Source organism: Pipistrellus hanaki (assembly GCF_964339955.1).
Source record: "Pipistrellus hanaki genome assembly, chromosome: 16".
In the NCBI taxonomy this organism is placed as follows: Eukaryota; Metazoa; Chordata; class Mammalia; order Chiroptera; family Vespertilionidae; genus Pipistrellus; species Pipistrellus hanaki.
The window spans coordinates 26,783,331-26,809,525 of record NC_140518.1 but is presented as its reverse complement, the minus strand read 5'-3'; positions in this window follow the sequence as shown (position 1 = coordinate 26,809,525).

The window sequence follows — 26,195 nt, the reverse complement described above, 5'->3', positions numbered from 1 at the left end:
CCCCCCCCGCATCCCCCCAAAGGGAGTTGAATTACTTGCAGCGAGTAAAGGAAACAGGAGATTCATACACAAAGCGCTGCCTCCCTGAAAGGCGGCTTAGCCATTGCTCATATGCACTATTTGGTCAATTACATGTTGACTTCTTCTTTGCAGTTGCCTATCCTAGTTACAGCTTGTCTGCAAAATACCAGGCTACGTTTCCACATTTAGCAAGAATAGCATTCAGTAAGAACGGCCCATGCTGTGGTGATAAAAGAGTTCTGCCACTAGGCCTCCCGTCTCATCCAAAACAGGTTCTTCTGAGTTGGCCCTGATGCTCCCTCAATGTCTATGGACATCCGCTACTTCTGGGACTTACAAAGGTCCCTGCTTTCCTATTGAATTACTTTAAGGATCTGATTAAAGCTATGGACACCGTCCTCCCTCCAACATATATATGCATGTGTGTTCTGCATACAATGTCTTGGAGTTCATGAACTCTTTCAAGCCCATCTAGAGATACTGTCACCCCTACCCTCAAGGTCAAGGACCCCACATGTTTGCTGGACTATTAGGGAGAAAAGAGGATGGTGTGTTCCTCATTGGGATTTTTAATTTGAACTTGTGTGCTCTGACAGCAGGAAGGATTTTATGCTGGTTTAGGCACTAGAGCGGGTCTAGTTACAAAAAAGAGGGACAATGTCCCCCATGAGAACCAGGCATTTTGGCATTCTGATTTACAGTTGGTCCCTTGTGAGGTTGGTTAATGGGAGTCTATCAGGTCTTGGGCCTGCAAGCTGAGGACTGGACCCAGGAAGGTGGTGGTGGGCCTGACGCCGTCTCTGGCTAGAGGTGGTCAGCTGGTCTTTTCCCAGCAACATTACTGCCTGGGAGAGGGTGTGATATGCTGGAAAGAGCCTGAACTTAGAACTGGGCGGACCTATAGTCAAAACCTAGCTCTGCCATGTCTTAGCAATGTGTGTTGAGTTATTAAGTTAATCTGTCTGAGACTTGCCTCTCTTGTCCGAAAGTGGGCATACTAATACATTACAGAGTTCCTCTGTAGATTAAATAGAATGGAATGCAAAGTTCCTGGCACCTGGCTGGCAAGTATCAGTAGTTCGTCCTTGTTTGTCTGCAATATTGGGGAGGATAGAAGTAACAGACGTAAGTACCCCTGTTATCCTGAACCTGGATCCAGAGAGATGATGTGCTTTGCTCGTGTTGACACAGTATAACCGCAGGGGAGGTAGAGAGCACGACTAATAAAAATAAGCCAAGGGATTAAGAGACCCAATGGTTCCCAGGCCAAACTATAGTAAAATCGGAGGATATCAAAGTAATTAAAGGAAGAATGAGCCCAAGAGTAGGGGAACTGGTTAAATGACCATGACTCAGGTCTTCACTTTGCCTTCTGTGGCTTCCACTCCAATATGGCCTTGGGTCAGTCTAGAGCGGGGATGGGCAAACTATGGCCCACAGGTCCAGCTCAGGCCCACAACCTGCTTTTATAAGTAAAGTTTATTGGAAAAGAGCCATGCTCATTCATTTACATATTGTCTATGGCTCAACAGCAGAGCTGAGCCTGCCTGGCCCACAAAACCTAACATATGCACCATCTGGCCCTTTACAGAGAAAGTCTGCTGGTCCCTGGTGTACAGCGTCGCTGCCTTCTTATGTGGGAGGAATTTCAGAGTGGGGACTCGCAGAACCAGGAAAGTGAAGAAGGGAAGGATTTTTGAGGAAACACTGGCTTCCGGGGAATAGAGGGAGCAGAATCAAGGGAGCATATAATCCTTCAGCCGCTCTGGTAATAGCCCCAAAAGACTAGCCAGGAAATATTAGGAAATAGATAAATCTGCTCCCTTTAATTCCTTCGTCTCTCTGGGGGATGCAAAGCCATTTGCAAAGATTATGAGAGAATATGTGTTGAGTGCCTGGCAAAAGGCCAGGTCTCGAGATGGTCCTTCCGAAAGCCTGGCTGGCAACAGGCTGTCATCTACGATTTGTCTTCCCTGCCCCTGGGCTCTGACTTCAGGAGCTGGAACGGGATGTGTCTTGGAAATCCATCCTTGTCTATAGCCAATTGGTCCCCAACCCTGTCTACTCCGACTCCTTAAATATACATTTCCCCCTCTTGTTCTTCATTGCCACACGCCTAGCTCAGGCCTCGTTGTCGCCTCTCACTAGGCTTATTGTAATAACATCTGCCTGCCTGCCCATCCCTCCATCCATCCATCTGTCTGTCCATCCATCCAGTTGTACTGAGTACCTGCCATGTGCCATATACAGTACTGGCTCAGCCCTGGGACACAAGGCTGAACACAGTATAGTTTTTGCCTTCAAGGATCATTACCTAATGGTCTTTAATAACTGACTTCCACATCCAGCCTCCCCTCCACCCAGGTTTTCCTTCTTCCCTGTTTGCTGGGTGTTCTTTTGAAAGCACACATTCAATTCTGCTATTCCTCCAATTAAAACCCTTTAATAATTTCCCATTACCTACAGGACAAAGTCTAAAGTCGTTAGTGAGGCATTTAGGCCTTTGCAAATGGATCCCCACTTATATTTTCAGCCTTTTCCCCACAAATACAAGTTTTAGCAAATAATTCCTAGTTTTAATTCAAGCCCAACATGAAGTTTCATTCTATATTAATCAGGATAATGCTATGCTCTGCTGAGGTAACAAATAAACATTGAAATCTCACTGCCTTCACACAATAAAATTTTATATGTTGATTATATATACTTGAATGCCATATTTCCGGTTGGATGGCTTTCCTGGTCAGCTCTCCTGCAAGCAATGATGCAGAGATTCAGGTTCCTTCCATCTCTAAAAGTGATTGAAGTTCATTCTCGAGTCATCCAGCCAGCAGATGAGAGGATGAAAATGCTAGGAGTGATAGGAGTCAGACCTTTTATCATTTTGGCTCCATTTCATTGTCTACAACTCAATCCCATGGCCACAGTTAACTACAGAGGAGTATGGGAAAGGTAGTTTAGTTGTGTGCTCAAGAGGATAAAGAAATGGATTTAATGAACAGATAGCATTGTTTCTGTAATTCAAATCTTCGTGTCTTTAAACTTTCTATTTCTTCTGCTTAGACTCCCTGTCCCCTGCTTCTCTGGGCATGCGAGCATCTCCTTATTGTTCCATCACCACTCCTGGGAAGCCTTCCCTAGTTCCACATGAATCCCAGTCCCTCTCTTTGGTCCCACAGCACTTTGTCTATTGTTAACATTGACAGATTTTTCTATGTGCCAGACCCTGTTCAGAGCTCTTCATATGCATAACCCTTATGATCTTACACAAATTCTATGAAGTAGCTACGACTAGTATAAGTAGTATTTTCTATAAGTAGACAATAATCCCCATTTCAAAGATGAGGAACCTGAGGCTTACGAGAAAAAGCAAATGTCTAAGGGCTTTATTATTGTATCACAATGACAATAGTTCATTGTACTGACTCATTTTCCAGTCTGTTACTCCTCTGGGACCACGAACCCCTTACAAGCAGGAGCCTAGTTTTATGCATCTTCTTTGCCTAAAGATGACATGTCCTCAGGAACTATTTATTGTATGAAGACCTGTCGCATTCAATACTTTCATATATTTATTGATCAGTATATATGCTTTCTACGGATCCATAATGGGGATCATTATTTATTTATTGCCCGGTTGGTTTAAGAACTGAGTCATCAGTCAGTGATGGATGGCTCATTCTTTCAGAAGGAGCATATGACCAGCCGGACACTTCAGTGGTGCTTGCAGATGCTGCAGCAGAAAATCTGCTCCTGACACAGCACTTGCTTTGCAAGCTGTTCTCTCATGGCCATTGTGAGCTTCGCGTGATGATCTCCAAACAGCTGGGCAGCATTGTGACCCATCATGTGCCGAGCTCAGATATGTTCGCTCCTGACCTCAGGATTTGAGACAAATCAGATGCCGCATGCCTTTAATTTCACCTTTAGGAAAGCTTTGATACCATCCTTTTAGTGTGTGGACAGCAGCATTTTTATTTTTATTTTTGGCTCAGAGAATGAACAGTACAGTTAAGTTGATCCAAATGAATTAAGCCTGTATTATGTACTGGGAAACAAGAGTGCTGGATGATATTGTACAATCTCTAGCATACCTCTTAGTTTTCACCTTTCCTGAGGGGCTCTATTCTTTCAGAAGTCTCAGAGCAATGGTATCATCCCAATGAAATGAGGTCAGTTCCCCTCCTATAAATCCATAGCTTGCTCTTGAAATAGGATCTTGAGACGTTGCTTCTGAGAAACTTGGACACTGAGTATCTGTGCACATCTGAAGATAGTTTCTCAAACAACATTGACCAAAATGTATTTCAGGGAACACTAGTCCTGTGAAATGACTTGTGAAGTAAGTTTGGGAAATGCATTTCCTGTCTCCCCTTAGAGATGCCCTGTGTAATACAGCAAGTAAAAGAATTGTGATCTGGAGCTGAGCAGGGTTATACTGATTCACACAAATCCTCCAGAAACAAGATGAACACCCATGGAGTCACTCGTCAAAGACCTCATGCCCAGGTACAAGCAAGGACCAAGGGAAGGATGTGTTGTTTACTTTCCCCACTAAGGGTAGGCATTGCTCTCCAGGGAGTAGGGTCTTTATGAGTACTTATCAGAATTAAGAAATCATTAGTTAGTAAGGATGTGGTCAGGGGATGGAATGGTGGCAAAGGAAGGTTGTGGGATCAATGAGGTCTGTACCCAGTATGAGGCTGCCGGCTTTACTGAAGGGGCCTGACAAAAATCCTTTTTCTCGGTAGCAGTATAAGTGGCATGAGCTTGGTGGGTGGCACCTCGGACATTGAATTTTTGCAGCCAACCTTCTGCTAGAGAACAGTGAGTAAGAGCCTTTTTCTTTTTCCATAGGGTTGAAAAAAAGATCAAATCTTAGGTTGGGCAGAAACATCCTTTAATTGAAGGATGTTGAAGAAGGGTGAGGGCATGTGCATTGTCACTTGACCAAACTGCTCTTATAATTTTAGAGAAATGTCAACTACAAAGCCTTTCTTTGCTGTAGCCCATCCAACCAACCATCAGCAAACTGCTTACATGCACCAGTGAAACTACCTAGAGTGTACCTGTGTAACTACCTCTATTGTACTAGTTTCATGGTCTACAATGTACCAGTGTAACTGCCTACAGTGTGCCAGGGTCTGTGGTAACTCCTGGAGATTTGGGGATGACTAAGACACGGCCTTCCCATGAGGATCTCAGAATCCGGGATTTTTAGGAAATGGAGTAGGAGCTTTTTCTAACAAAGCTTGGGTATTAGAAGGACAAGATGGGGGCATGTAACCTAACCTGGGAGTGCCAGGGGAGGTTTCCTGAGGGAGGTTCTGCCTGGCCTGGGCTTTGAAGGCTGTGTAGCATTAGCCAGATGAGCATGTTGGGAGATGAGCAAGGAGAGCATTATGGGCACAGCTGAGAACAACAGCGTTGAAGGGCGAAACAGTTGAGTGGGTGACAAGAAGCTTGACAGTGTTGCTGGGAGGAAATATGTTCCATCCTAACACTCCGAGGCAGTGTTTTCTAAAGGTTGATCCTCAGACTCGGTATCGTAGGTGCTTGTTTAACATTCAGGGTCTACAGAATCAGAGCCTTTGGAGGAGGCACCCAGAAATTGGCATTTTAGAGAAGCTCTCAGGTGATCCTGGTATACACCAAAGCTGACAGCTGTCACTTCAGGGGACAAGAGTCACTGAAGAGTTCCAAGTGGTAACCGAGATGACTGTGGCTTAGAGAAATCTCCCTGGAGTGTAGGAACGGTAGGTTAGACAGAAGCAGGGAGGCCACATAGGCATCTCTTGATATAATCGTGGTGGAAGTTGAGTACAACTTGAACACAGTAGGATTGGCCAGGATGCAGACAGAGGCAGGAGTACAGGGAAGCACTGGACGCTCAGCCACTGTTTTCTATAGTTGATGCACTAATTTACTCACTTGGGGCCTAAATGGCTAGTCCTGGTTTAAAAAAAAGACCAAGTGTAGACTCACCTGGCTGATGGGGGGGGGGGGTGAGGGGGCATGAGTAGGGTCAACTGAATTGGGAGTAACAGTCTTTGGAAGATGTGGTAGGCAGCAAAGGGATTCTAAGTTGATAAAACCCTGAAGTCAGACTCAACTTCAGCGTCCAGGTTAAATAAAAGAATACTTTAGGATGGTGCTTGCAGATGGCGGGGTCTGAGAATCACCTGCTAGCAGGATGCATGTGCACGTAAGTGTGCAGTAGGTGGCAGAGGACGTCATCCCCACGTGTAAAAGGAAAGGTGTTCAATGGTTATGGAAAAGGCCAAAGACTTCTGCACAGAGTGGGAAAAGTCAGAATGAGCCTGAAGCAGACGTTTGCAAATGGTGGGATTTGATTTCTCTTCCTCTGGAAAGGTATCTACGATGAATAGTTTGGTATTTCACCTTTCAGACCTTCTTCTGTGCATGTCCATATGCATTTCTCTGGAAGTACATTGCTTCATTTTGCATGGGCATGTGGTTTTGTATGGTCAATGGAAGGGTGTTCTTTTTTTTTTTTTTTTTTTTTTAACGTCTTATTGGGATATAATAGACATATCACATTGTATTAGTTTAAGGTGCCCAACATAACATGGTGTGCTCTGGTTGTGCACACCACATTTGGTACATTCGTACTGGAACTGAATGTTCCTATTTCTATGTCTTTACCGCTTACTTTTTTTTTTTTTTTTTTTTTTTTTATAAGTCCAAGGATCTGGTAACAGAGAAAAGCATTTATTGGAGGGAGAGCCCACTGGGAGAAAGAAGAAAAGCACTTGATAAAGAATTTCATGATTTAGGAAGAATATAGTTATCATTTCAGCTCTTGAAAGAGATGTGAAGGTTACAGCAGATTTGTCCCAACCACATCTCTTCACGCAGACATTAGCACAGGTTGCTTTTAACAATACCAGCCAAGGAGATGAGATGCCGGCTAAAAAATAATTGGAAGGTCTAAGCGAACCATGAAACGAGGTCATTGAGACATCTCTGGCTTCTCCACCCACATGCTGATGGGAGAGTTGTGTGGAGGTTTATTTAATTGAAGGAGTCAGGGTGGAAACCACTGAAAACCTGCTGCTTCTATTTATTCTCTGGGTTTCTATGGAGAGAGGAGCTCTGAGTGGTGATCCTTTTAACGAAGGACATAAGAGGAAAATAGTTCCCTGGTGATCGGGGAGGAACTGGAGAAATGGGAAAATAGTTGCGTGGTGGTCAGGGAGGAAGTGGGCTTGGGTGGAGTAGGTGGCTGCATTTGAAGGGTGACAATCCAAGGATGACAATCCCTGCCACGGGTGACCTGTTTCGCCTCTAACTCCACCAGCCTGTCATCTGGTTCTCTCTCTTGTCACTTGTTGAAGTGGAAATTTGTTTTGGGGCCCTTAGGCCCATTTCTGTTTCTTTCTTTCTTTCTTTTATTTTTTTGGTAACAGCACCAGAATTTCCTTCTGGTGCAACCACCTCCCTCACTCTCAGGCCGCAGCTGTGGATGGAGGTGGCTCCATTACTGGCCTTGGGGGTGGATCATGTGACTACACGGGGCCAATCAGAGCACAGAATTCTTCAAGCCACCGTGATTGGCTCAGGGGTGGGCACATGGCCAGGATTTAGCGGGAGCTACAAAGATAAGAGGCACCCTCTGCTGTCTTGGACCTTGGTGATGGAAGGATGGGATATACTAGACTACAGGAGCCACTTTGCCCTGTGAGGGGATTTGGAATACTCAAAAAGGCTTAAGCGAAGAGCGATTACAGTCAGGACTATTTACAGAAACTGGGGGAGATTAAGGAACCTGAGAAAACATAGTGAAGTGCCCAGGAGCTAGCAACAGTGAGAAACTGTTGGTACCCTTTGTCTTGAAAGGGTGGAGGGAGGGAACAATGATATCAGAGCCTGGCAAGGGCTGGAGCCGTAGAAGAGGACTGCAGCTACTGCCAGACTGTCAGGACAGAGGGGCCATGGTGATGGGCTAATGGAAAGTGAATACACTGACCTCCCCTCCCCATGCCTCCCAGTCTTCTGCTGGTACCTGCATTGGCTGGAGACGATCAAGGTCACAGGTCAGGCTCGCAGATGCAGATTCGGGTAGAGAAGGGCAGAGAATGAATCTGGGGTCAGGGAGAAAGATGGAGAAAACCAGTGTAAGCTGAGTGATGCCCTACTACATTTGTCAGTTAGGAGAGCCAATAATCCTCCGTGTGGTTTAAGCCAGTTTGGAGAGGCTGTACTATGATTTGTACTGTGAGAGTCCTCTCTAAAACATCAATTTCTCTAGCTAGCGCTTCTTGTAGGTATTGCCTATGCCTCCTCTTCCCTACTAGATGGGAACTCTTTGAGGGACGGGGACTGTCCTTTTAACTGAAGCCTCAGTGAGGCGTGTGGCACAAGAACATGCACAGTAAATGCTTGCTGACGTGAACTGAACTGAATCCCAGGAAGGGGGAATAGCTCATGAGAAGACACCAGGCACCCACACCACGGCCGATCGTGATGTCAGTAAATGTCGGTGTTGAAAGGGGTGCACTCACTTCATTGCAAGGTGGTAGGACATCCTGGCTGCTTCACCTTCACCCCTCCTGTGAAAGCAGGAAGAGGAACTTGGGCAGGTGTCTGGGAGAGTGAGAGAAATCAGAGGGAAGGGCATTAGTGTTCTAGGACCTTGGTCGGCAAACTGCGGCTTGCAAGCCATATGTTGCTCTTTGGCCCTTTAAGTGTGGCTCTTCCACAAAATACCAGGCTTGGGCGAGTCTATTTTCAAGCAGTGGCCTTAGAAGAAGTTTAAGTTTAAAAAATTTGGCTCTCCAAAGAAATTTTAATCATTGTACTGTTGATATTTGGCTCTGTTGACTAATGAGTTTGCCGACCACTGTTCCAGGCCATGGGGAATAATTCAGCACCATGGCCTGTGGTGGGCAATACACAGGGGCAATGAGGGGTTCAGCAAGAAAAACTGGAGCAAAACCTCAGTGTTAAAAGAGCCAAAAGAAATCATCTGGCAGAATCCCCAAGGTGAAATTGTAAAAGTGGGGCTGGGGTGGGAGAGCAGGGTGGATCAATGTAAAGTATCAGCATAAAGTTGATGATCCAGTGTAACATGCTAATGCCTCAGGAGATAAAGAAATTGCAAGCGAGAGGAGGGTTCTGATTGGCCCTTCTGGGTCCGATGTCTATCCCTTCCACCAATCACAGAGATCTCATGCTTCTTTTTGCACCAGTTACGGGAAGACGGGGGGAGAAGGGGAGAAGCTACTGGGAAGACAGAAAGTCTGTATTTTGATGTTTCTAACCATGTCCGTCAGTCTGGAGCCAGTGTCTCTCTCTTATTTTTCACAGATAGCATTGCAAAGATTGCATACTGGAGGGGCTATACATTGCTACAGGCAAGAAAGGCGAGGGATATTCTTAAACAGTTGGCTGGAAAAACAGAAGGAATCCAGTCAAACTCTGATTGCATTCTGAGCATTCCAGTTACTGTGCCTTAAGGCAGAGTTTCTCAGAGTGTGGCCTGGAGGACTCTGTGATCCTTTCAGAGGGTCCTCAAGGTCAAAACCATTTTCCTATTAATATAGGATGCTATTTGCTTATTTCATGCTCATTGTCTCATGAGTGTACTGTGGAGTGAAATGGTCCAGAGACCGTCTGGCATGTGATCATGCTACAGCCTGAATGCAGAAGCAGGTGTGAGAGCCCAGATGTCTGTGAAGCCAGACATCAAAGAGGCCTGCAAAAATGTCAAACAGTGCCATCTTCCCTCTACAGTTTTTTGTTTTTGAGAGTAGTTACTTCACATAAGAACAAATCATTTATGTTGACCATGCAATGGTTTTACTGTTCTTTTGGAGATTACTGAATATATAAATATTTTAAACATTTCTCAGCTTTAATTTCCAATATGGTAAACATGAATAGATAAAACCTACATAAATAAAAACTCTTTGGAATCCTCATTAATTTTTAAAAGTGTAAAGGGGTTCTGGGGCCAAAATGTTTGAGAATTACTGCCTTGAGTTTGAGTTAAATCCCTAGCAACAAACAGGGGAAGAGAGTTCATATTTTGCAGCTTGTGTTTCCATTGCCGGTGGTGTATTTTTATACTAAGGTTATGCCCAATGAGTGATCACACTGGTTATCCTGTGGACATAGCCCCACGCAGTGAGTAGTGGAAAGATCATGCATGGAATTTAGTTACTGTCCTGTCTTGAACGCTCAGCTCCTTTGGGCAAGGATCCTGATCAAATGACGTACTATTTCTGAACTGCAATTTCTTATCGCTAAAATGTAGATGGTAACAGCGCACCATCTCACTGGAATTTTACAAAGATGAAGTGAGGTGTTTGTGAAAGTATCTAACCTTTAGGCAGGGCCTCCATAAGCCTCAGTCTCCTTTCCTCTAAGATCTCTCAAAGGATCGGTCCCTTCAAATTCTCTAACAAGAGTTCTTGTCTGAAGTGGTTCCCAAAGATGGCTCTGCCTGATCTCTGGCATTTTCTGGTCCCATAGTTTCTTGCCCCTGAAGAATCAGTTCACCAGCTTCATGCTCCCTCCCCCCACTTTTCTTTTTTTTTAAAAAATAATATCAGTGTCCTGGAATGATATTTCCTGGACTTGCTTATTCTTGGTGGATATAGTGAAGCCACAAGGGGAATTTTATATATGGAAATACCTTCGGTGAATTTTTTTATAAACACCCCCTCCTTTTCCTTTGGAATCAGTATTGGCTTAGTGGGGAGGGGAAAAGACCCCAGTTGGAGAGTTACCTAGCAACTGTTGGAATTCAGGTGACATCTGCTAATTAGATTGGTATGGAGTTGCCTAGCAACCAGCAGTCTCCTGGACCTCACTGCAGATTTTGGTGGAGGGCATCTCTCTTGCCTCCAGAAGGTTCCCCTAAAGTTGCTTGTTCATGAAAATTTCCAACCAAATTTATCCATCCTGATGGTCTCTTGCTATCTTTCTCTGTTCCTCCTCCCCAACTTTCTCTGTTTCTCTACATTAATCAATAAACCTGGCAGCTAAAAGAAAGTTGAACTTTAAAAAGAATATGTTTTTATTGATTTTAGACAGAGAAGAATGGAGAGGGAGAGAGAGAGAGAAACATTAATGTGAGAAACATTGATTGGCTGCTTCCTGAACACCCTCTACTGGGGATTGAGCCTGTAAATTGGACATGTGCCCAGACGGAATTGAACCAGTAACTTTCAGTGTTCAGGATGCCATCCAACCAATTGAGCCACACTGGCCAGGGCATAAAAAGTTGAACTTTTAAAAATATCTAAAAGGAAGGGAGAGACAGAAACATCAATGATGAGAGGGAATTATTGATCGGCTGCCTCCTGCCCACCCTCTACTGGGGATAAAGCCCACAACGCAGTCATGTGCCCTTGACTATAATCAAATCAGGGACCCTCTAGTCTGCAGGCCGACACTCTATCCCACTGAGCAAAAGTTGAACTTTCAAAGGAAGTAATTAGACCTAGTGGAAAGAGCTTGAGTTCTGGAGCCAAATAAATATGAATTTCAAATCCATTCTGCCACTTACTGTTTCTGTGAGTTACATAAGTTATCTCATCTCTCCGAATCAATTTCTTCATCTATGGACTGTGAGATAATAGAGCAAGCTCAGAAGGCTATTGTGAGGTTTGAATTAAATAAGCCCCAGAGAGCCTGGCACATGGCCACACTCACTGAACACTATTTCCTTTCACTCCTCTTTGCAAATGAGATATTCCCAATTCTGTGAGAAATCAACCACAAGGATTAAAATATTAGAAAACATAGAGTATACTATAGTTTTTTAAATACAGAATACCATATTACATAAATCTATTGGGAAACACTTCTGCCACCAGTTCTTCAAAACTAGACATTTAGAAATAGAAAAAGAGAACAAAATACGTTTGAACATTGGTGAAGTTTTCTTTCTTTTTCTGGTGCCATTTTTTTTCCCCATAGAAAGTGCTGTCGGATCATGAATCTGTGTTTTTTTTTTTTTTGTTTTTTTGTTTTTTTTTGTTTTTTTTTTTTTTACACCAGAAACATTAGGATGCTGTAGTAGATGGAATAGTAGTTCCTTAAAGATGTCCACATCCTAATCCCCAGAATCTGTGAATAATTCTTTTTATACACGACAAAAGGGATTTTACAGATGTGAGTAAGTTAAGGATCTTGAGAGGAGGCAATTACCTTGGATGGTCCTGGGGGTCCTCATGAGGGAATAAGGGAGGCAGGAGAGGAGAGGACAGAGGCAGAGGTCAGGAAGGAGGGAATGTTGAAGATACTGGCTCTGAAGCAGGAGGAGTCACAAGTCAAGGGATGCAATGCCTTCTTAGAAGATGGAAATGCAAGAGAACCAATTCTCCCATAGAGTCTCAAGAGGAATCCACTATGCCTGACACCTCGATTGCAGCCCCGTGACATTCATTCCTGACTTCTCATCTCCAGAATGGTAAGGTAATACATGTATTGTTCTTAAGCAACTAGATTTATGATAATTTATCACAGTGGCAATAGGAAGCTAATACACATGCTCTGCGATCTGGGGCAGGGTGGGAGAGGGGGGAGTAGGGGGACTTAGACTCCTAGAAACTAAAGCCCGCCATGCTCCCCTGGCTGCTCTTAACTGAGACTTGTTGGCTGTTTCTCTGAACTCATTTTCTTCACCTGTTTATTGAAGGGACTGTCTAAACCAGGATCTCTCTTGGGGCCCTACCAGTGTGACTTTTTAAAATATATACATTTCTTTTATTGATTTCAGAGAGGAAGAGAGAGGGAGAGAGAGATAGAAACATCAATGATGAGAGAGAATCATTGATCAGCTGCCTCCTGCATCCCCCACACTGAGGATCAAGTCTGCAACCAAGGCATGTGCCCTGACCAGGAATTGAACCATCACCTCTTGGTTCATAGGTTGGTGCTCAACCACTGAGCCTGCTGGTCAGGCCCTGTGTGACTTTTGTATGACTCTGCTCCAGGACTGTCTAGTGTAGACAGTTGGAGTGAGCCACTAAACGTGTTGCTAGGTTCTTTGGAGGGTTTGTGTTCATTCAACAAACTGCTCCTTAATAGGTGCCAGGTGCTGTGGATATTGCTGGGGATATACAGACAAATAAGCTATTTGTGCCCCTGCAGAAATCATGGTCCAGGGGGAGAGGAAGAGAAGAGGTGAGATACAAGTGCTGGGCCAGGGACATTCACAGTGCGGTGGGACAGGGACAAGGCTCCTGACTGGTGTGAAGGAGACAGCGACACTTCCAGAAGAGGTGAAGGATGAGGAGTGCTTAGCAGGAGGAGAAATGGGTGAGCGGGGTTACGTCTGTAGAGCCTGTGTAACCGGACAAACAATGGGTCTGTGCTGCCTGTCACTACTCAAGCCAATGAAGCCAAGTCAGGATTGAATCATATATAGGCATTTATTCCAATATTGCCGGCAGTATGGGAGAGCAGCAGGTTAACCACAAAAATCTGCTCTGCAACCCACCATTAGCCAGCTGCTTATATAGCAAAAGGGCAGTTTACAGATATGCAAAAGGACTAGGGGCCTTCAAAGGGCTTAGTGATATGTAAGGGCTGGGGTTGCATGGGGAAATAGCCAAAGGGAGTGCCAGATGGGCCGTTAACAGGCAAACAGGCTGGAGATTTGCAAGGTCCTGCAGGTATGCAAAAAGGGCTGGGGATTTTCAAAGGGCTGGCCATTCTGGTTTCTGTAACAAATCTTTGTTCATCTTTCCATGATAACAGGCAGCTCCAAATGGGGAGGAAGGGCTGCATCTCCAAGTCAGCTCCAGCCAGGGTAGAATGTGCCTTCTTTAATCAGAATAAAACAATCATGGTTAATAGACCATGATTAATATTTCTTTTAATACTAGCTGGTTCCCCTACATTCTATTTCTGCCCCTTTTCGCCTGTGCAAAGACCGGGACACACCGGGGCTGGCTGCCTGGGTTACACCAAAGTGGAAACGTAGCTGCATGAATGAATGGAGGAGGGAGCCCTGGGCTCAGGCAGGAGTCAGAGCCTTGAGCGCCTCCCAAGTCGGTGGGGCAGGGACAAGGCTCCTGACTGGTGTGAAGGAGACAGCGACACTTCCAGAAGAGGTGAAGGATGAGGAGTGCTTAGCAGGAGGAGAAATGGGTGAGCGGGGTTACGTCTGTAGAGCCTGTGTAACCGGACAAACAATGGGTCTGTGCTGCTTGTCACTACTCAAGTCAATGAAGCCGAGTCAGGATTGAATCATATATAGGCGTTTATTCCAATATTGCCGGCAGTATGGGAGAGCAGCAGGTTAACCACAAAAATCTGTGGGCAGCAGGGAGCCCCAGAAAGGTTTACCATGGGGCACAACAAGATAGACAAGATATCCTACAGGTGCTGTGATTATTTTTCACTTTGATATTTTAAAACTAGAAAGACTATGAGATAAAGAGACTTGCCAACAACATGCGGATATTAAAAAAAAAAAAAAAAAAAAAAGTAAAGGCCTTGAGAAAAATGGGTCAAAGCCTTAACTCTGGAGATAAAAAGTCTGGGTTTAAATCTTGGTTCTATTGCTTGAAGCTGTGTGACTCTGGGCAGATTGCTCAAGCCTTTGGTGCCCCTGTCTTTTCTGTAAAATGAGGTAATAGCTGGTTTCGGTGGCAACTGGTAATCTTAAAGGGAGTTAGTCTGCATTCCCCAAACACTTTTGTAACCTAACCTTGAGATTGACTTTTTGCCACTTCAGTCATATCCTGTTGGTTAGAACTGAGTCACTCAGTCCAGCCCACAGTCAAGGAGGGAAAATTGCATAAGGGCATGCATACCAGGGGGAGAGACTGTGGAGCCCACCTCAGACCAATCACTGTTACTCAGAGAACAAGACTGTGTTGAGTGCCTACTGTGTGCCCCTGATGACGCAATTGCAAATAAGATCAACAAAATTCTCTATGTCCTAGAGCACATGTGTCAAACACAAGGCCCGCGGGCCAAATCCAGCCCGCCAGGCCTTGCAATGTGGCCCGCACCGCGCTGTCATCACTGCACTCCGCTGTCAGTTTATGACATTGTCAGTTTATGACTGTTTAGTAAACCATTCGGCCCGCGATTTAGGCTGGATTTTATATTTTGGCCCCTTCTCTGATTGAGTTCGACAACCCTATCCTAGAGCTTGCGTTCTGGTAGGAGAGGTAGGCTGCACTGTGGCTTCACTTTCCAAAGTTTTCGTGCAATGGTCTAAAAACGTTTCATGGCAATTCCAGAAATAAACAACCTGCACATTTGAAAATGCAGTGCTTTCCTGAGTATCGTGATGACATTTCAAATTGTCCTGCCTGGGATGAAGCATCCCTTTGTCCAGTGCATCACATGCATTAGTCACTTAGTAGCCATCTTGGCTATCAACTGTCACAGAACTGCAGTGCTTATGTGCAAGTCACCCTTATTTTACTGAAATAATCGTCCCAAGTACAAGAATAGTGATGCTGGCAATTCAGATGTGCCAAAGAGAAACCGTAAAATGCTTCCTTTAAGTGAAAAGGAGGGTACATCTAATAAAATATTTTGAGAGAGCCCACATTCGCATTTATTACAATACTAGAGGCTCAGTGCACGAATTCATGCACCAGTGGGGTCCCTCAGCCTGGCCTGCAGGACCAGGCTGAAACCGGTCTCCAACATCCCCTAAGGGATCCCGAATTGCGAGAGGGCACAGGCCAGGCCAAGGGACACCCTGGTGCATGATCTGGGCTGGGGAGGGACTGTAGGAGGGCTCCAGGGTGTGCCCGGCCTGTGTCACTCAGTCCCGATCGGCTGGACCCCAGCGGCAAGCTAACCTACCAGTCAAAGCATCTGCCCCCTGGTGGTCAGTACACATCATAGCTACTGGTTGACCAATCAACTGTCTGCCCCCTAGTGGTCAGTGCACATCATAGTGAGCAGTTGAGCGGCCTTAGCAAATCATTAGCATATTATGCTTTGATTGGTTGAATGGACACTTAAGCATATTAGGCTTTTATTACATAGGATATTGTAATAATTGTACTATTTTATAATTAGTTGTGTTAATTGCCTCCTATGCCTAATTACATTAAACTTTACCATATGTATGTATAGAAAAAGTCATTGCATATTTAGGGTTTGGTGCTACCTGTGGCTTTAGGCATCCATTGGGGTCTTAGAATGTATCTCTACAGCTAAAGGGAGGACTACTGCATTAATAATGCCAGCCACATAGCATGGTCAGATTTCATCTGTCTTGTGGGCCCCCCAAAAACTAGGAACAGAGACTGGGAATGATAGTAATAAACACAGCGTATGCTTACATAGCACTTATTCTGTTCCAGATACTATCCGAAGCGCTTTATAAATGAATTCATTTAATCCTCACAACCACCTTACCTGGTGGGATACTAATATTACCTGCACTTTACAAACAAGCAATCGAGGCATGGAGCCATTAAATAACTTGCTCAGGGCCCCTGAAGCATTTGCTGGGCCCTGACGATTTCTGATGGAGAGAAGGCTGGGCAGACGGCCAGCATCGCACAGGCACCGCCGAGTTCCTGCTTTCTCTGCCTCCTCCCCTGCTCTCGGGGGAAGGTGCTGCGGCTGCGGGCGGCCGCCTCATCAGTAGGCATGGGCTGTATCTGTTCACGAAGTGAGATTTCGTTGTGTTTATTGCAAACAGGCAGTTCCGTTACCTGTTAGCTTGACTCCTTCCCATTAAATTACTGAACTTCGAGGCGTGGGGAGGATGAGCGGGGAGGGAGGTGAACAGGGTTAAAATAAGACCATCTTCAGCAAGTGCTGAATTCCCGGCAGCTTTTCCCACTTAGTCTGGGCGCACTGATAGGATGGGAAAATGGGCTTCGGTGCTTTGTCCTGCTCGCAGCTCCGGGAGATGAGGGTTGGCTCTCTGGCCGGGGAGCTGGCTCAGGGAGCTGGCTCAGGGAGCAGCCATCTGCTGCTAAGGCCAGAGGGAAGGCTGGCAGAACTCTAGGCACAGGCCGGCTCAGCCAAGAGCGATGGACCGAAGCCATGTGGGGTGTAAACTTGGGTTTGAACAAGGGGTCTGGTCAAAGAGTGGGAGGGATTCCCCCTCACTGAGGTCCCCCCCCTTTGACTCACTCAGACAGCAGGAAAGGAGCGACCACACCAGCAGAGCCTGCTGGGGGAGGCACGGTGACAGGCCCCGCAAACCCTTCTCTCATTTAATCTGCCTGCCAGCCTTACAGCATGATTTTATTATTGTACTTCATGGAAAGGAAACCGAAGCCTGGGGAGATGAGGCGAATCTTGGAAAAACACACGACAGAACCAGGATTCAAACCCAGATCTGCTTGACTCCAAGACCATTCCAGGGACCCCGAGTCCCCAAGGCCTGGATTGCTGACATTCTTTGTCCTTGTCCATATCTGCCGTATTCTCTTTGCAACCCCAGGAGGTAATTTGATTATTGATCACAACTAACAAGGTTGTAGCCATTTCTGTTGGTGGCCCGATACTGACCCTGGCTCCATCCCTCTGACAGAGGGGAGGATCCATCTCAGGCCCTGAACCTTGAATGCCGAGAACAGCACCCCTGAGGCCGGTCATGCCTTTGGATGCAGTCTGGGATGGGCTTCCTCCCGGAGCCAGCAGAGAATTCCCACGCTGTCCCCAGCCTCTGTTCTCTGCGCACACCTAGAAAGAGATCTTTTCTTCTTTCTATTGGCACACAGTCAAATGTCATTCCCTCTTTGCTCTGCATTTCAAACCACCTATTTGAATGTGAGGCGGTCAGCCCCGGGGATCCAGGCCTTCCAGGCTTTGAGGCAGCGGCTGGCTTTGAAGCGAGCCCTTGGAGACTTCCGATCAGCAGGCACTCTCCGCTTTGGGGCCCCAGGATTGTAGCAACACCTACAGAGCGTGTCTAACCACATATCGCAATGATTCTCTCCAGACTTGCATTGTCTTTCCTTAGAATTTCCTCCCTGTCTCTCCTCCCCTCCTCCACCCCCCCCCCCCCATGCTCATAGCACATGGCTTCCACTTGGGAGCTCATTGCCGCCTTAGTTTCTTTCTGCATCGCAGACTCTGGTCCCCCCAGGCTTGTGCCCTTGGCAGGTAGGGATTCTTGATCCATTCAAGCGTGTCTTCCAGAAAAGACTTCAACTTTTAAAAGAAATCCTGTGTCTATGGATGCGGATTTTCACAACCAACTTCCGGGGGCCTTCTTTGACTGCTTTTACCTGAGGGAAATGTCTAGACTTCATGCTATGCATGCCTGCCTCTCTAACAGCTTACCTGCACCCACCCCCAAATTGTAAGGTCGATCTCAAAGGAGTCCCATAACTTCCCTCTAATGCTTGGGAGGTATTCCTAGGAGGATATTCCAAACAGAGAGGGAAAAGGCTAGGTGGGGTGGACAGTGAGTCTGAAAGAGGGGCAGGTGATACCCTTGAAGGTAGAACCATACCTCCTGATCACCCCATGGCCTGAAGCTAAGTTTGGGGCCCCTTGAATCAGTTGCTTGAACCATGGTGTCTGTGCAGTGAAAGGAACATGCTTGGTCAGAGGTAGCAAGAAACCCCTCTACAGACAATTAACCAATGAGGATGTCCCCATAGGGTGAGTTAGAAACTCATCCTTTATCTAGACTCATTTTTAGAAGCCCAGGATGTGGGTCTGTGGGATTCGGGGAGCTGCCCCTTCCACACTGATGTGCCACCTGGAGAAATATATGGATGCTTCAGCTATGCAACCTGTTTTGGGGTCCCCAGTATGTCACCATAAGGATGAGATCCATAGGACATGATCTTTAGTTGAACAGAGTTCATAAATTCTCAAATATGTAAAAGTTAATGTGAGGAGGATCTTAGGAAGTATAGAAAGTTCAAGAACCTGACCAGAATCTGGAACCTGTTCTAGAGAAAGGTGGTAAGAATGCTTGGGGATGGAGGGATACAGGGGAGAGAAAAAGGATTTCAAAGAATGGGGATTTTTACTATTAAATTGCAAGCTGTTTTTATTTTATTTTATTTTATTTTATTTTATTTTATTTTATTTTATTTTATTTTATTTTATTTTAAATAAATCCCCACCTTTCCCACCACACCCTCAGTAAACTCTTCTAGACACATGGCTGGAGGTGTGGCTTTGGGCAAGGTCATGAAAAAGAACTCTGTTGCCCATTAGAACTGGTGAAGGTAGAGGAAAGAGAAGGTGGGGAAGGGAATTCATAAATGAGGCAGAGAATTTGGTAAGAGCAGGGATTGAAAGCCAGCAGGAGTCGGTTATGACAACATTCATCTTTGTGGAGTCATAGAAATCTTGGGGAGAGGATCAGACTTCCACAGGATGTCTAGGCACTGGGGCCAATTTTATTTAAATATGTTTTTTTTTTCCCCCCATTGATTTCAGAGAGAGGAAGGGAGAAGGAGAGAGAGAGATAGAAACATCAATGATGAGAGAGAATCACTGATTGCCTCCTACATACCCTCTAGTGGGGATTGATCCCACAACTCAGACATGTGCCCTGACTGGGAATGGAACCGTGACCTCCTGGTTCATGGGTTGATGCTCAGCCACTGAGCCATACTGGCTTGGCTTATTTAAATCTGATAGCTTAGAAAAACCTTTTCTCAACCTGAGTATGCTTGAATGCACATAAATAATAAACAGGCCATAACACACCAAACTGTTTAGCTACATCTGGGGAGCATTACTTTATGTGAGTGACTAGGAAATTGAGGGAACCTTCACCTTTTCTTTCTACTTAGATGTCAGCATTAAAGTAGAAAGCATTAAAAACATATACATCATAAACATACCATTTTATAATTTAAAAACGAAAAAGGTAAAAATCTGCTATTATATCACTGAATAGATATGATAACTTTTAACATTTGTTGTGTATTCTTCCTGATATGCCTCTAGTCATATGTAAACACAAATGTATATGTGTAAAACATGAGATTATACTATTCTTGATGTGTAGACTGCTTTTGAAGCATAATAAATCTTTTTAAAAATATATTTTATTGATTTTCTTTTTTTTACAGAGAGGAATGGAGAGGGTTAGAGAGTTAGAAACATTGATCAGCTGCCTCCTTGCACATCCCCCACTGGGGATGTGCCTGCAACCAAGGTACATGCCCTTGACTGGAATTGAACCTGGGTCTCTTCAGTCCCCAGGCCGACGCTCTATCCACTGAGCCAAACAGGTTAAAGTGGAGCATAATAAATCTTAGACTTCTTTCCATGTCCTCAAAATATAGATATGCACCACCATCTTTTCAAAGATGCATGACAATTCCATTGTATATATGTCCAATAGTTGATATAACTGACATTAAGATATTAAGATTGTTTCCATTTTTTTCCTGCTATACAAAACTCTGCATTGAATGTCTACGTAGATGCATCTTTTCACATTTTAAAATTATGTTCATAGAAAACATTCTGAGAGAACATTCATAGAAAACATTACTGGATCGAAGAGCAATCATGCTAAAAATGTTGTTACAAATCCAACAGTTCTCCAGAATGTACCAATCCACTTCTGCCAGCTATCAGCATACACATATATTTTGGGCATTTACTCCAGACAAATACACATTATTTTTACCCTGAGGGAGTTTACATTCTATTAGATGGCTTGTTAACACACACTAAGACTCTCTATTTATTTAATAAGCACTTACACAACAGCTTACCATGTGCCAGATAGTCTTCTAAAGACCTTAAAATATTAAGTCATTTAATCCTCATGACAACCCTATCAGTCAGAACTATTACTGCTCCCATTTTACAAATGAGGAAGCTGAAGCATGGAAGTTAAGTAACTTGCTCAGTCAAGGTCGTACTTGTGAAAAGTGGCAAAGCCAGGAGTTGAGCCTAAAGAAGCATCCTGGCTCTGGAATCTGTGTTCTCAGTCCTGAACACGACAGACAACAAACCTCTCAGCACTGAGATGATGAGCCAGAAGCTTGAAAAACCCACATTCAATCTTAGAATCTGGGAGGGAGATGGGCCTCCGCCTGCCCATGTCCCTCCCATTAGAGCTAGGATGGAAGGGGCCTCCAGTTGAGAATAGAATAAAGGAGTGAGGATCATGGGATTTTTCTCCTGGAATTTTTCATCCTAAGGCTATCATTGGAGGAGACCCAGGGGTGGGTCAACTAGTTGAGGCTTTATGGCTGACACATGGAGATTGAACATAACAGGAGCTGATTAACTGGATTTGAAAATAAAGGGTTGGGTTTTCTAATTCTTCCCAGTGCTCTTGCCACATCAGGCCCACCAACATCTACATCTACTGGGATAATTTACAAATAGTGTCATTTTTCAGTATTATGTCTCTCCTCCCCTTCCCCCACCGCTTTCTCTGCTCAAGGCAAGCGGTTTCCTTACTGTTCTGAACACTGTCAAGTTTTCCCACCTCTGGGCATCTTTTCTTCTTGCTAGCTCTCGTTTTAGCTTCCTTCTCTACCCTAGTCGAGCTGTCCTTCCCTGCTCTGCCTCCTATAGCTGTTATCAACTGTGAGATTAACTTGGCATTGAAATAAGCACTGCCCTTGATATTTATTCTACAGTACTGTCCTTTTACCACCCTCACTGGGTAACCCTGCCTGACACGTTTCTGTTGTTAGATTCTCAAGTTCAATTAGCTGCCGAGTGTCTTCATTTGCACAACAGAAGCAACATGTACTAACTTCAATTTATCATCTCAGTCCCCAATGTCTCTCTCCATCTTCCCGTATTTCCTGTGTCTGGTAAGGACATCTCCATTCTCTAATAGAGGACTTTCACACTTCTCTGACTGAGACCCAGAGGAAGAAATACATCTTATATCATAACTGACAAAAAGTTGCAAGAAATATTACTTGCCCGTGATGCATTCTCATCAATTCTGTTTTATTACCTTTTTTCTTTTCTTTTCTTTATTTGAATAACTGCCAAAGAAGAAGTGTTCTGGACTCAGATTGATCATTCCTTCATTTATGCAGCTAATGTTTATGGAAAGCCTGGATGTACCTGGTATTAAGATGCTGGTGTGACAATAATGGGGGAAAAGACACAATTCCTTGAATTTACTTTATCAAGGAGACAGGCCTTGAACTTGTAGTTTCAAGATGACTTGCAACAGTGTGGTGATTGTGGGGTGGGGGTGGGGTGAAGGTGAGGGGGTGGGAGAGGGAAGGTGCAGGGGAGTAGAAGGAGGTGGAAGAGGGCATTGAGGGGATAAATGGTGATGGGAAAAATAAAATAAATTTTAAAAGATAACTTTGTCCAATCCAGCAAGTCAGGGGAAAGGAGAGAGTTGTTCAGAAATCACACCCACTAAGCCACACCAGCCAGGGCTCAGCTTAACCATTTTAAGGGGACAGTTCAGTTGTGTTAAATATAGTCACATGGTTATAGAACATATCCCTAGAACCTTTTCATCTTATAAAACTGAAACTCCATATATCCCTTCTTGTTTTGAAAATGCAGGGAAAATATGCTCTGAAGGGGATGAGCTAAGTGTGCAAGCTGTGTGGATTTCGTCTTACCCAAGAGGCAGAAAGGAGGAAATGAACGAAATTCATATTTGTAGAGCACCTGCCAGGTGCCAGTTCCTGCCACATGATCTATCCAGGTACTCTGCATTTCTGAGATCCCACGCTTCTCATGTTGGTTGATCTTGTTGACATGAGGATGCTACAGAGGGCTGCAATTTGTGTATGTTTTTGGCTAAAGCCTGCCTAACTAAAGCTACAATCTGTGGCAATTGCCAGTTTTTTCCCCAGGGTTCTGAGCATCAGTTTTGCCCACCAGCTCTGTTCCCCAGACCCACTGAGAGAGGAACAGGGGATGTGGTAGCAGCTGAGAACCAGGACTCATCATCCTTAGCATCTGTGCTGATGTAAGCAAAAGTCCTGCATTCAGTCCTGCGTATAGGACTTTTAACTTATTTATTCCTTGCTCCATGTCAACAAAGCACTTGGATGTGGCATGAGAAACAAATACTAATCAACAGTTTAAATAATTGATAAGGAAATTTGGATGGAGGGGAAAAGAAGACAAGGCGATAAGAAGATGAAGCTGAGTAAGGATGCTGGCCATACACCCCCTGTACAGTTCTCTGGCTCCAGGGAGTTCATTTTGTTTATTTATTCATTTATTTTTTATTGATTTCAGAGATGAAGGGAGAGGGAAAGAGAGATAAACATCAATGATGAGAGACAATCATTGATCGGCTGCCTCCTGCATGCCCCCTCCTGGGGATCGAGCCTGCCACCAGAGCATGTGTCCTGATTGGGAATGGAACTGTGACCTCCTGATTCATGGGTTGACACTCAACCACTGAGCCACACCAGCTGATCTCCATTTAAATCATTTGAACTTCAGTGCCGTCATTAATAAATTGGAAACCAAACAACCTACCTCAAAAGATTATGAGAATCACATTATAAAAGCACTGTATCAATGCATTATTGTTATCATAACAGAAATTCCTTTAAAAAAAAAAAACCAATCTAACCAGCTTTCATTACCAGTAAATTAGAAAGACAAGATTTTCAGGCAAGCAGGTACTGCCTCAGCCTTTTTGAGTTGTGGCTGCTTCTTCCCATTCATTGGGTTACTGGAGAATATCAACAAGATAGAATGTACACTCTTTTGACAAATCATACAAAGGAACTGAGGGCAAGTGTTAAATATCCAGGCCTCCAGGTATCACTTTTCCAATATTTCCAGAAATTGTTTTATGAAAATTCTCTGGGTGTCTCTGTAGGAAGGAAATCCGTACTTCAGTGGAACAGTATATATCGTTTGGAGCGTAACCTTGTAGGCTATTTTATTCTGATTCTATGGGGGCTTCGAGCCGGTTCCCAGTTGAATTGTGTATCCCACCCCCAATTCATGTGTTGAAGCCCTAATTCCCAGCTACCTCAGAATGTGACCTTATTTAGACTTAGGATCTTTTTTTATTATTTATTTATTTATTATTATTATTTATTATAAATTTCAATCGTTGCACTGTTGATATTTGGCTATGTTGACTAATGAGGGAATGAACCTGCAACCTGAGGATGTGCCCTGCCTGGAAAAGAACCCACAACCCTTTGATGCACAGGACAATGCTCCGATGGAGCCACCCCAGCCAAGACTCAAACAAAATCTTCAATGTGTGTTTATTTTATATCTGCAGGAGAGTCATGCTGTACATTTTTGGGGAGAAGAGAAATTATTAGCAGTTTATTCTTAATTAGTTCTCCCATGTATTTATTTTATTCACTACTTCGTTTATAATTTTTCTCTTATCTGCTTTTGATGATAATGCCCCATTATTGCAATCTTCAGTTGACCCTGCCTCCTTGTTCACATGCCCACTTCCGGTTGATCACATGGCCCCATCTCCTTAATCACGTGTCCACTTCAGCTTGATCACTACTCCACCCCCTCGTTCAAGTGCCTGGTTTCTGGTGATCCCGTGGCCCCACCCTCTTGAGACCTTGGGTGGTTTCTGTTATGGGGTGCCGCCTCCCTGGTTGACTGTCTGCCTCTGCTCTCACACCAGTCAACAGTCCCTTTATCGGAGTTTTTTCCCCCCCAGAAAATCATCTGTGTGTGCCATCCCTTTCCTGCTGGGACTGTGACAGCTGGGACTGAAAAGGAGACAGGAGAGCAGAGGTCCATCTCTGGATGCAAGAGGTCCAGAACCTCTTGTCCATGCAAGGGGCCTGTGCAGACCCCGGAATACTGGAGGAGGGAAGGGATTCTGACTAGGAAGTGAAAAGCTCTCAGGGCAAGTGGGCACACACACAATCACCCCACACTCCTGTGAGGAGCAGCTGTGGCCCATTGTACAGGGGAGGCTACTGCAGCCCAGAGAGGGTGAGCAACTTCCTCAGAGGCACACAGCAGTAAAATGGCAGAGCTAAAAACGGAACCCTGGGCTGCCCACTGCCTGTATCTCCTTTACCTGTGTCCTCTGGGTAAGCAGCCCCTCAGCATGCAGCCATTTGCTCTGATGGACTTCCCCTTCCCACAGCCCCCTCCACACCCAGCAGACAGGGCTCCTGTCTTTGCCCAGGGCCTCTGGGCAGCTGCTCTCTGTCCCACAGTTTCTCCCAGCTGTCACCCTGGCGGACACCCGCTGCATGGGGGCGAGGCTTGTGTGGAGAACGACCCCTCCCCTTGCCGTCTGTGGCTTAGAGTACAAAGCACCATTATTTGTCCAGTGTCTGGCTTCCACCACCTACCTCCCCCTGGCAGGTTTTGTTTTACCTAAAAAAGAAATTGATTGGGGTCTGAAAACTGGCTGATGTCCTGCATTTGCTCTGTGAGATGTGGCTCTGCCCCGGTGCTGCCTGGTCCAAGTCCCTGATGCCACCCCACCGTCATGGCAGCATCTCTCATCCCCCGAGGTCCATTCAGCGCCCAGCACCCTCAGTGCTCCCCTGCAGCTCAGGGACCCACTGTGCCCGGGCCCCAGCCTGTCACTAGTCCCACAGTCCTGCCTATAGCCACTGGGTCCTCAAACCCGTTTGGGAGGGGCTGGTGGATTGACCACTTAGACAGAGGGGGGCAGACACCAGGTGTGCATTTCGCCCGCCCCTCCGATCCCTCAACACTCCTGCCTCTGAAACGATGTGAGCATCAACTCTGAGCTGATGTCCAGCTCCTGTAGGGTTCTGACTACGCATCGCGGCCACCAAAGACATTAACATCCCCTCCCTGCCTACCTTTTTCCTTGCTCCACCCCTAGCCCTCTCTTGCCTTAGCTAAAGAATTTGAAATCCTTCTCCATCTTCTCCAGTCCTATTTCCAGCTTCTCAGTCATCCTACCCAGCCCCCCTTAATCTTGAGGTGTCTCTTTTGAGGGAGAGCTTCTGCTTTCTCTTCATTAGCTTGGCTTCACCTCCCTGCTCCCCTGGCGGAGGTAGGATGGAACACTTAGAGTCTGTCCACTGGGCCTGGGCCTGGGGCTCCAGTGTGCAGACCGTCTTTGACAAAGATGTCAGGATGTCACTGTAAGTGGCTGAGAGATCTGGTGGATGGGGTGTTACTACCTATTGCCCTGTCTGGGGCTGCAATCTAGCAAAGCACCGAGGGTACAATTAATGCCATCCGTGTATTGTCTGATGGCATCATAAATCCGCCTGTGATGGCTTCTTAAGGGCGTTTCCTGACTCTTGGTGCTGAGCTTCCCGGGTCCCCATCCCTGCTTTCCAGGC